General features: G+C 41.7%; 1 pseudogene; it reads right to left on the reverse strand.

Annotated features, from left to right (window-relative positions):
• Nucleotides 1-4383: 4383 nt before the first annotated feature.
• LOC117696002 (bcl-2-like protein 2 pseudogene) lies at nucleotides 4384-4884 on the reverse strand (annotated as a pseudogene).
• Nucleotides 4885-10849: the final 5965 nt, after the last annotated feature.

Raw genomic sequence — 10849 nt, forward strand, 5'->3', positions numbered from 1 at the left:
GATAAATTGGAGTGCATCCCAAGAAACAGAGTTTCCTGCATCCCTGCCACCCATCAGAGCCCTCCCTCAGTGCAGTCTGTGAACACTCTCCCTGTCTGATGCTTCCCTCAGAAGAGAACCACCGAAGTGACCACCCCATTGTCCACTGCTGTGGTCAGAGTCTCCTTCCCCAAGCATTTCTCGGGTCATGTCATACTGCCACCCTGGAACCTTCAGAGGGTCCCTGTTGCTTGTTTTCAGGCTCCTCAGTGTAGCACAAGGCTCTTCAGAATTTCACCTTGGCCTGTCTTTGCCTCATAGACATATGTTTCCAAGTAGCAGCCAAGTCTCTGTTTCCTGCATGGGTCTGTAAATTACTTGCCTTTGTGCCTTTAGTCACATGGCCCATTAGCTTGGAAAGCTTTATCCTGGTGGGATTAGAGCCATTCTGCAGGGATTAGTTGAAGTGCCAACTCTTCCAAAAACTGCATCTTGTCAGGGAACATGCTCCTGCCTCACCTGGCCCACAACAGATTCAGAATTAATGTTGAATTTGCTCACAGATCCTCCTCTGTCACTGTGAGGGCCTGCGGAACTTAAAGTAACAGTATGAGCTGTCTGCCTTGCATGTGGGGAGCCTACCTGAGGCATGGTGGAACAGCTGCTTGGCCCTAACCACTGGAGTAGACATCACTTGGGGGGTGGTTCTTCTTGGTTCAGAGTAGGGAATGGGGTATCAAAGTGGCTGGAGGCATGTAACTGTTGTCAGGGGGTTCAGAGGGCTTGTCTTCTCTGAACCTTTTGAGGAACACATCAATCCTCACCTCAGCTCTCCCACTGTAGCTCAGTGGAGGCCTTCAGGCTTGACATCCTGTTTGGCCTCCTCCCTGGAACTTTCTGCTGGTCCAGGTTAGCCATATAGGGCCTCATTGCAGCCTAAATGAAGAAAGCAAGTGAAGTGCAGAGTTAGGACAAGGGACACCTATCCTACATCCCAGTGGAAGAGCCAGGGCATCTGGGGTCTCTGCTGAGCAGGGAATAACCTTCAGCCTAGCTATCCCCTCTAAGAAAATCAAGATGGTAGCTAAGGGAAACCACCTCCAGGCCTGCCTGCCTTCACTTACTGATGCAGAAAAATGTGCAAACCCCCTGCCGCTGCCCCCCCCCACATACATGTAGAGTTCTGTTCTTGGATGTGGAAATGTGGCAGGGAACCAGACAGATACACCTTTGCCCTTCTGAAGGTGGTTTCAAGTTGGTTGACATCATAAACAGTTTCTGTAGTAAAAAGACATGTTCCCTTGTGTTTGGGGAATAAGTGGGTTGGAGGAAGCAGAAGGTGATGAGAGTGTGGTGGGGACATCCCAGAGAAGAGACAACTGAATGACAGTTAAGAGGCAGGTGAATTGGCAGTGTGGAGATCTGAGGAAAGAATACTCAGGTAGACTGAACACCTAGGCTGAATTCAGGCTCTGAGGTAAGAGAACAGAATGGGTCCTGGCCAGAGTGAGAAGGGTGGAAAGGGAGGGAGGAAGCGATGGATGGATTTTTGTAAGAACTTCATGTTTTACTCTGGGGGCCGTGGGAACCTGTAGGGTTTATTTGTTGTTTTGTTTTTTTGCTTGCTTGTTTGTTTGTTTGTGGGTTTTTTTTTTTTTGGTTTTTCAAGACAGAGTTTCTCTGTGTAGCCCTGGCTGTCTGGAACTCACTCTGTAGACCAGGCTGGCCTCAAACCCAGAAATCCACCTGCCTCTGCCTCCCAAGTGCTGGGATAAAAGGTGTGTGCCATCAATTATTGATCATTATTGGTTATCAATCAGTATTGATAATTATTATTATTTTTTGGTGGGGGGGTTTCAAGACAGGGTTTCTCTGTATAGCCCTGGCTGTCCTAGAACTCACTCTGTAGACCAGGCTGGCCTCGAACTCAGAAATCTGCCTGCCTCTGCCTCCCGAGTGCTGGGATTAAAGGCGTGCGCCACCACCGCCCGGCTTATCAATCAGTATTGATAATTATTGATTACTGTTTATTCATTATAGATCGGCATTTATTATTATTATTATTATTTTCTAACTACAGCCAACCAGCATCAATGGTCTCAGTCGTCCCTTCTATTCTTTCCTCTAAAAGCAGAGTCACAAGGACAAAGCTGCTGAGTTCCTCTGCCTGCTGGGGCCCAAACATTGCCCCTTCTATTACATCATCACCAGCTTTCTAGTTTTCAACACCTTCACTGCCTCAGCTCGGCTGTCCTTGAACTTGCTCTGTAGATGAATCTTGAACTCAGATCTGCATGGCTCTGTCTCCTGAATGTTGAGTAATACGTGTGTAACACTCTGCCCATATCTAAACTTTTCATTACCTAAACTTGTTCTGTACCAGGATGACTTGAATCAGACATCTGCTTGATGTTCATCTCCTGGGATTTAAGGTGTGTACCACCATGCCTGGACATATCCTATATCCTTTTAGATTTTAAATTGAAATCCCTGTATAGTAATCACAATCCGTCAATTCTCAATTTGACATGTACTTTTATCCTCTTATGTACACATAAAAACAATAACCAGTTAATAATAATGCCTAAGATTATACAGTTCTCATCCATATAACGTCACATCCATATGTTTAGGTGGATGGAATCTTGCCATAATATCACCATTTCTTTAATTCCATCGTGTGTCTTTGATCATAGGATTTAGCTTCATTCAACTTCCTGGTGAGATTTTCTCTTTGAAGCTAACATTTCATATTTTTCCTTTCTAAGATTACTAAGCATGATCAAAACAATCACCATGAGAGTAAACACAGGCCAAAGGCTATGCTTGGCTTTCCTGAGACTTCCTTTGTCAATGCAGTGAACAAAATAAACCTCTTTACCTTCAGATGAGAACAAAACACAACAGCGTTCTTCAGCAAAACATTATAAAAATTCTATGCAAAGTTCAAACCACACTTAGGTCATATGTGTTCTACTAGGATGGCCCATGAAGTTCCACTTAATGCATGTACAAATCCAAAGTCTAAAAATCCACATTGCTTCCAACAAAAGCATGGTCAGGCCTACCAATAAGAATACTTAAGCCTGGAGTACCAACTTCTGTCTTAGAATTTTCATTGCTAAGAAGAGACACTGACCAAGGCAACTGTTCTAAAGGCAAATAGTTAATTCAGTCTGTCTTACACTTTCAAATGTTTAGTCCATTGCCATCATAGCAGGCAGAATGTCAGCATGCAGGCAGCCATGATGCTGGAGAAGGAGCTGAGAGTTCTGCATCTTCATGAGAAGGCATCCAAGAATAGACTGTCTTCCAGCCAAGTGGTAGGAGGGTCTGTTTTGTACTGGCCTGAGCTCCTGAGACCACAACCATAGTAGTTCACTTCCTTCAATCAGGTAACATCTACTCCAACAAGGCACATCTCTTAATATTGCCACTTTTTAGGGTCAAGCATATTTAAATCACCACAATTTACTTCAACTATGAATTCTTTCATGCATTTAAATATGATTAGGACGTGCAGAGGCTTTAACATGTTAACTACTTTTAGATGGTTTCTCTCTCATATGTGTTCATTTCTGTATTCAGAAACGACTGTGGCATGTAATCGATTTCCCAACTTTAGAACAATCAAAAGGTTTCTGCTCAGTTTGTGTTCTTTTATGTCTTTGGAGACTACAGAGATATGCACAGGCTTTACCACATTCATTACATCTGTAAGGTTTCTCTAAAGCCTGTCTTCCTTTAAGTGTTTGGAGAGTACAGTGACATGCAAAGTCTTTATCACATTGCCTACATTCATAAATTTCACTCTGCACATTTTCTTTTGTGTATTCAGAGATGACTGTGTCCTGGAAAGGCTTTACCTCATTCATGACATTCAGTTTCTCTCAGTATGTGTTCTTTTATGTAATGGCTGATGACTGTGCAGTGCAAGGGCTTAGCACCTTGATGACACTGAATCACTCTCTTGAATATGTTCAATTGTGTAGTCACAGATAAAAATGAATTGTCAGTTTTTCCCCAGTGATTACATTAATGAGGATTCTCTCCAGTGTAATTTCTTTGTGTATGTGTAAAAAACTATGACATGCAAAGGCTTTACCACATTGTTAATATTCCATTAGGTTTTTAATCATAAAAACTTAACTATTCATAGGCCCGCTCCCACCCCACTTCTAACGTAAATTTTTAGAAATTTTAAACTTCAGTATCATCATAACTTTCATTTTCCTGACCTAAAATTCGGTATTGATGGCATAACACTAAAATCTGAACAGCACTTACCCTTTCTCTAACAAAAGTTCACCAGCCCAGATGAAGAAAAACCAATGTAAGAAAGACCCCTACAGATATCAGGGCCCCCAGTGTCACAGCCCCCGTCAGTATTGTCTTTACTGACATCTAGTTCCCTTCCTGTAGACACCATGTCTTTTTCAGGGCCCTGTTCCCATACAGGGCTGTGAACTCCATCCAGCCGCCATTGTTGTGGATCCAGTCAGCCAGGTGTATTTCTAGATAGGCCACCATCCAATCCTGTATCTGCCTCACCAATGGCTCTAAGTTTTTGTCTATACTCTCAGCACACAGGACCGCCCCAAAGACAAAGAATCCCACAAGATGGCCCCAATTGGGGCCTCCTTGGAATGGTTCCTCTGAAACCTGGATGAAGCATTGTTGAGCTGAGCCTGGGATCACGTGTAGTTGAGCAACCAGGTCGGAGAGGATGCGCCGGAAGCAGGTCTCAAATTCATCTCCAGCCGCCCGCATGGCTTGGTGTAGCGGGTCGGCTGTTGGGCCTTCTCCTGGGCCAGCTCCTCGGACATAACCCTTCTGCCTTAGCTTGTAGCCTACAAAGTCGGCCACTAGAGCCTGTGTATCTGGGGTTGAGGCTGGGGTCGTCATCAGGTGCGTTCAGCTGGGTTCCAAGTTTCCAGCTCAGTGATGTCAGACTGGGTTTCCTGCTTGGAACTGGTGCTCAGGCCTCCAGTCTCATATGTTGAGCCACCTTGAACGCTTTCATATGGGCAAACAGGGATTTGGAAAGAACAATATTAGGATTGAGTGCCATGAAGAAAAAAGAAAATTTAAAAAAAAAAAAAAAGAAAGAAAAACAAGGAAAAAAAGAAAGAAAAAAGAAAGAGAAAAAAAGAAAAAAGAAAAAAGAGAAAATAAATAGAACCAAGAAAAAAGAAAGAAAAATAGAAAAAAGAGAAAATGAAAAAAAGAAAAAAGGAAAAAAGAAAAAGGGGAAAAAAGAATAAAAAAAGAAAAAAGAGAAAAAAGGAATAAAAAAAGAAAAAAGAAAAAAAAAAAGAAAAGAAGAAAAGGATTGAGTGCCCCCCTGTCTCAGTGAGCAGTGGCAGCTCCCACACAGGATTTAACCAGTCCCGGGGGTGTTCTGAACCTGGAATGAGGCAAAGGGAAGGAGTACTGTCTAATCACTCCCACCAGTCTCCAAGGCCAAGTCAGTCCAAGTCTCTGTTAGAGTTCTATTCATTTTCTCTACCTGTCCTAAAATCTGGGGCCTAAATGCACAATTTCTAATTCATCCCCAGCTGGGCAGCCAGTTCCTGACTTACCTGGGCAACAAAGATGGGTCCATTATCGGGTCCTATTACCTTATTAGGTATTGCATACCAGGGAAAGTTTTTTCTAAGATATTAGAAATATAAAATCTAAAATTAAAAATAAAATATAAAATTTAAAATATTATTATACTTATACTTTATATTTCTATTTTATTTTTACATTATTTTATATTCTACTTTTTATTTTATATTTTATACTTTATATTTGATATATTTTATATTTTATTTTTGTACTTTGAACTTAAATTTTATATTTTACATTTCATATTTTATTATATATTTTGATTTTTAAACTTTATTTTATACTTTATATTTTACTTTATTTTAGTAATTTATATTTTAAAATTGTATTTATATTATATTTTATATTTATGTTTTATATTTTACATTTTATTTTATTATATATTTTAAATTTTAAACCTTATTTTATTTTATACTTTATATTTTATTTTATTTATTTTATTTTTAATTTATATTTTAAATTTGTCCTGCCAGGACTGAGTTAGCATCAGTGATGCCTTCTTCAGTTGGTCCCTATTACCTGCTATGTTGGTCATGAACTAAACACCTGAAAGTGTAAGACAGACCCAACTATTTGCCTTTAAAACAGGAAGTTCATAAGAAGACCATCAGAGTTAACTAACCTGGGCCCTAGGAGACTCTCAGAGACTGAGTCACCCACCAAAGAGTATACACAGGATGGACAGAGGTCCCCAGTATTATATGTACTACATGTGCTACTCAGTCTTCACATGGGTTCCCCAACAACTGGAATGGGGGATGTCCCTTAAGGTGTTGCCTGTCTGTCCACACTGTTCCCCATACTTGGCTGGTGTGTCTGACCTCAGTAGGAGAGGATGTGCTTAACCCTGCAGAGACTTGACATGCCATGACTGGGGGATACTCAAGTGGCCCCCAACCCTCCCTGGGGAGAAAAAAGGAGTCAGGGATGAGGTACTGTGGAAGATGGAATGGGGAGGGGGTAGTAACTGAGATATAATTAAATATATAAATAAATGGGAAAAGTAAACAATACATATAAATAAAATAAAAATATACAAATCAGCATATTAGTTTTAAATTTTACCCTACTCAATGTCTCAGGGCATAAGCCAAAGAAGGGAAGATTTTTGACAAAAGTATCACACAAATGACCTCTAACTAAAATTTTCTCAGAGTCTATTTTCCACTGAACAAGCACGACCTCAGCTACCTTTGGCTGCATTACTGTCAACACCCCAAGCTTCCATGTCCTATGAGAACAACTGATTAAGATCCATGTATAGCTTTCTATGACTTTGCCATCTCAATTTCTGATATTCTCCACATTCCTTCAAAAGGGAACATAGATTCTGTCCAGCAGCATAATCACATCTGGATACCATTTTGTTGTTGCTGTTGTTCTAACTTGCTACTCTGCTGCTGTGATTGAATGCTCTGAGCAAAAGCATCTCAGGTAATAAGTGGCTGTTGTACATGGTTCTGTCAGATCACAGTCTATCATTTTGGGAGTTTTGATTAGAAACTGAAAGCAAAAAGCATGGACAAACACTGTCTCTTGGCTTGCTCTCTTGCTTGGTCACTGTCTCATGCTCAGCCTGCTCTCTCATCCAGCCCAGGAACACTTGCTTAGGGATATTGCCACCCTCAGTGGAAAAGCCTTCCTAATCAATCATCAACACTATCTCTCACAGACATAGAAACCAGCCATTCAGATGAGGGCACACCCTCGATTGAGGGTCTCTCAGATGACTGTAGATCTGAAATGCTGAGAACTTAAGACAACTATGTCACAGACACAAAAATGAGGAAGTCATTATAAATCAAATCCAATGATTTAACCATATCAATTACAGGAGCCCCTGCCACCCCATGAGGGACTTGGAGTTGTTGCTGAGCCAGGACAAAATAGGGAGGGCATCTGGTTCAGAGCAGGGAAGGATACACTGGAATGGGGAGCTCAGAGGCTGTGCTGACCTGGGGTGAGGTGTCTTTAACCCTGGGTTCCCAGGCCAGTGCTACCAAAGATGTGGCTAAAACAGCTGGAAGGTGGATAGAGAAGCAGATTACCCCAAAGACTTGGAAATGGCCTCCCCAAAGGACAGGATCTCTGGTCCAAGGAAGATATGCTAACTCTGTTGGAATGAAGAACAACCTTCCATCTAATGACAACTCCAAAACTACAGAGTCACATATAGACTGGGCAGAGGGTAGAATGAAAGGGGAGGGAAAATGAGGTCTTTGTCCTTTTCACCCTGTAAAACAAGGTAGAAAGAAAGCGATTGTGCCCTGGATGCTGTCTTGAAGAGTTTTCTGTCATGGACTAGTCAATAGGTATTAGTTTTGTTGGTAAGAAGGATTTAACCCAAGGTGAGGGGTCAGTAACTAAATCAACTGGAATGGAAACAGTCTCATTTCCTCAGTCACAGAATAATAAAGTGCTACACACATAACAGACAGCCACAAGGGGGCGGTAAAGGCTACCCAGCAGATTCCTCCATTTGTACAGAGGAGAAAATGAAAACAGGATGGCATAGGCCAGCCTTGTCTACAGAATGAGTTCCAGGACAGCCTGGGCTACACAGAGAAACCCTGTCTCGAAAAACAAAACAAACAAACAAACAAAAAAAGACAATAAAAAGAAATCATTTTAAAAAAAGAAGAAGAAGAAAGAAAACAGGATGGCAGCAGGTGTGAGCCCTGTAGCAGGGTTCGAAGTCTGCTCTAACCTTCCCAGAAATTTAGACCAGAGGCACACTGTCCAGAATACCAGTCTCTGGAACATCTTTGAAGCACTTTGGGGCTATGACTCTCCAGTGTATCCACTGTAGCAGGGTTTCACATTCAATTTAGTCATCTTCCTCCACATATACTCAAGAAAAACCTGAAAACCAAGGCACACAGAAACAAATCTAGCAGACAAGCCACTGACCCAAAAACAACAATGGTGCATGTTAACAAACAGCCTTTCAATCTTTTGTTTGGGAGTCTTGAGGATCTTGGGTCAATACACTAAGATGTTATGTCCAACTCACAGAGACCCCAAAGACCAACAAGGAACTCATTGCAATGCAAACACAGGGAGGTCTTTATTATGAGCTCTGTAATAAAAATTCTCACCAGTCAGCCTCACACGAGATCAAAACTGAGAGACCAAGTCTAGGGGTGCTGGGTATTTATTGTAGTTACAGAAAGATTGAGACATTAACATACAGGTCGTCAACTTAATATTTTAAAAACTACATGTCTGGCATAATCTGCAGGAACCAATCAAGGGGGCAAAATCATCTGACAAACATGATGGGTAGACTAACTTTTTCTCTGTAAGGTGAATTAGTTATCTACATGAAGCTTATCCCTGCAGTTGTACCTTGACTGGCTGTTGACAAGGGGGGTTTGTCATAGGATGTTTGCTCAAATAGACTTCATGCACTCTCTAAAACAGAATTGATTGGGCTTTACAAACTCATCTTTGTGCCTGAGGTCCTTACTATTGAAAGATGGTCCTGTTCAACTACAAGCCATGCACTGCAGTAGAAAAGGTACTTTATCCAAAGATTTGCCTCACTAACTGTTACTGCAGATCCTAATATCAGTTGCACTTACTCTGAGACAGAATACCAGTGGAAGTTGCCTCTCTCCCTGTGCATGCCTCTTCTAGATAAGATAGACAATCCCCACCTGCCCTTCTTTTCCTGCCTCATCCCTGTGTTTCAGCCCCACTTGTGCAGACAGTCCCTGTTCAACCACATGCTTTACCTGCCAGGACACAAGGTAAGCTTTCTATAGATCTACCACACTGTCTGTTATCCCAGATGCAATGATCACAGTTTCCCCTCGTACTGTACTAAACACCAGAGGCAGCTTTACCTCTGTCCTGACTATGTCTCCTTGTGGATGCGAAGATCATCTCTTCCTGCCCACTTCTTCTCCCTGCTCCTAACATTATCCGCATTCCCTATTGAGGATACCCACCAAACATGTCAGTAAAACAAGCAACACTCCGGCAACTCTCTTTGTAAATCCAGACATCAAACAGCAACCTAGGAACAAAATTTCCAACCAAGCAAGACAAATCCAGAAATCAGTACGTAAATCTATAATCACCTTAAACCAAGAGGCCTAGACACCAGCATAGGAATATAATAAATAATAACCAGGAAAATATGTCACCAAAATATCCAAGCTATCCTATCACAGCAGGTCCTGAGAAATAAAAACATGCAACAGATATGGTACAAAAGACATTGTTTAGCCAGGCGGTAGTGGCACACGCCTTTAGTCCCAGCACTTGGGAGGCAGAGGCAGGTGGATTTCTGAGTTTGAGGCCAGCCTGGTCTACAGAGTGAGTTCCAGGACACCCAGGCTTACACAGAGAAACCCTGTCACAAAAAACGAAAAAAAAGACGTTGTTTGGGGGAAGGGAGATGAGTGAGAACCTGAGGAAGGGATAGAGGCACAGAAGAGGACCTGCAGATAGGCACACAGACAGGGAGCAGAAAGAGAGCCCTGAGAGCAGAGAAAGAGAATAGAGGGGGTGTGTGCACAGAACAGAGACAGGAACAAACAGAGAGAGCTGTGTAGCTGGTGGTCCGTGTATATAAAGCACACATGACAACAGCAGCACGTGATGGAGGCTGGGAATGACTTAAGCAGTTGCTAAGTCCCTGAGAGCAGAGCATTGAAATTGCCAGTGCACTGACAACTGCAGAGGCAAGGTTCACCCAGGGAAAAGGAAAGAAGAGTCTCAGACATTAAAGAAGAATAGGACAAAATGAATACATTGGTCAACAAAAAAGTGGATTCTAAAACTTTCCTAACCCAAAACAACCAGGAATTCTGAAACATATGAGAAAAGAAAACTACAGATGATTGGAATAGAGGAAGAAGAATCTCAGCACAAAGGTCTAGAAAATATTTTCAATAAAATAATAATGCAAATTTTCCTAAACCAAAGAACATGCATGTTAATGTACAAGAAGCATCCAAAAGGCCCAGGATGTTGGAGGGGAAAAAGTCCCTTTACCTCATAATAATCAAACACTAAACATAAAAGTAAAGCAACATAAAAATCTGCAATGGAAAAAATTAAGAAAAACTAAACAAAACTAAAACAATTAATGTATGAAAGCAGATCTGTTAGATTTATGCTTGTCTTCTTAAAAACAGGTTTTGTTTGTTTGTTTGTTTGTTTTTGAGACAGGGTTTCTCTGTGTAGGCCTGGCTGTCCTGGAACTCACTCTGTAGACCAGGCTGGCCTCAACCTCAGAAATCCACCT

This window comes from Arvicanthis niloticus (assembly GCF_011762505.2).
Source record: "Arvicanthis niloticus isolate mArvNil1 chromosome Y unlocalized genomic scaffold, mArvNil1.pat.X SUPER_Y_unloc_2, whole genome shotgun sequence".
In the NCBI taxonomy this organism is placed as follows: domain Eukaryota; kingdom Metazoa; phylum Chordata; class Mammalia; order Rodentia; family Muridae; genus Arvicanthis; species Arvicanthis niloticus.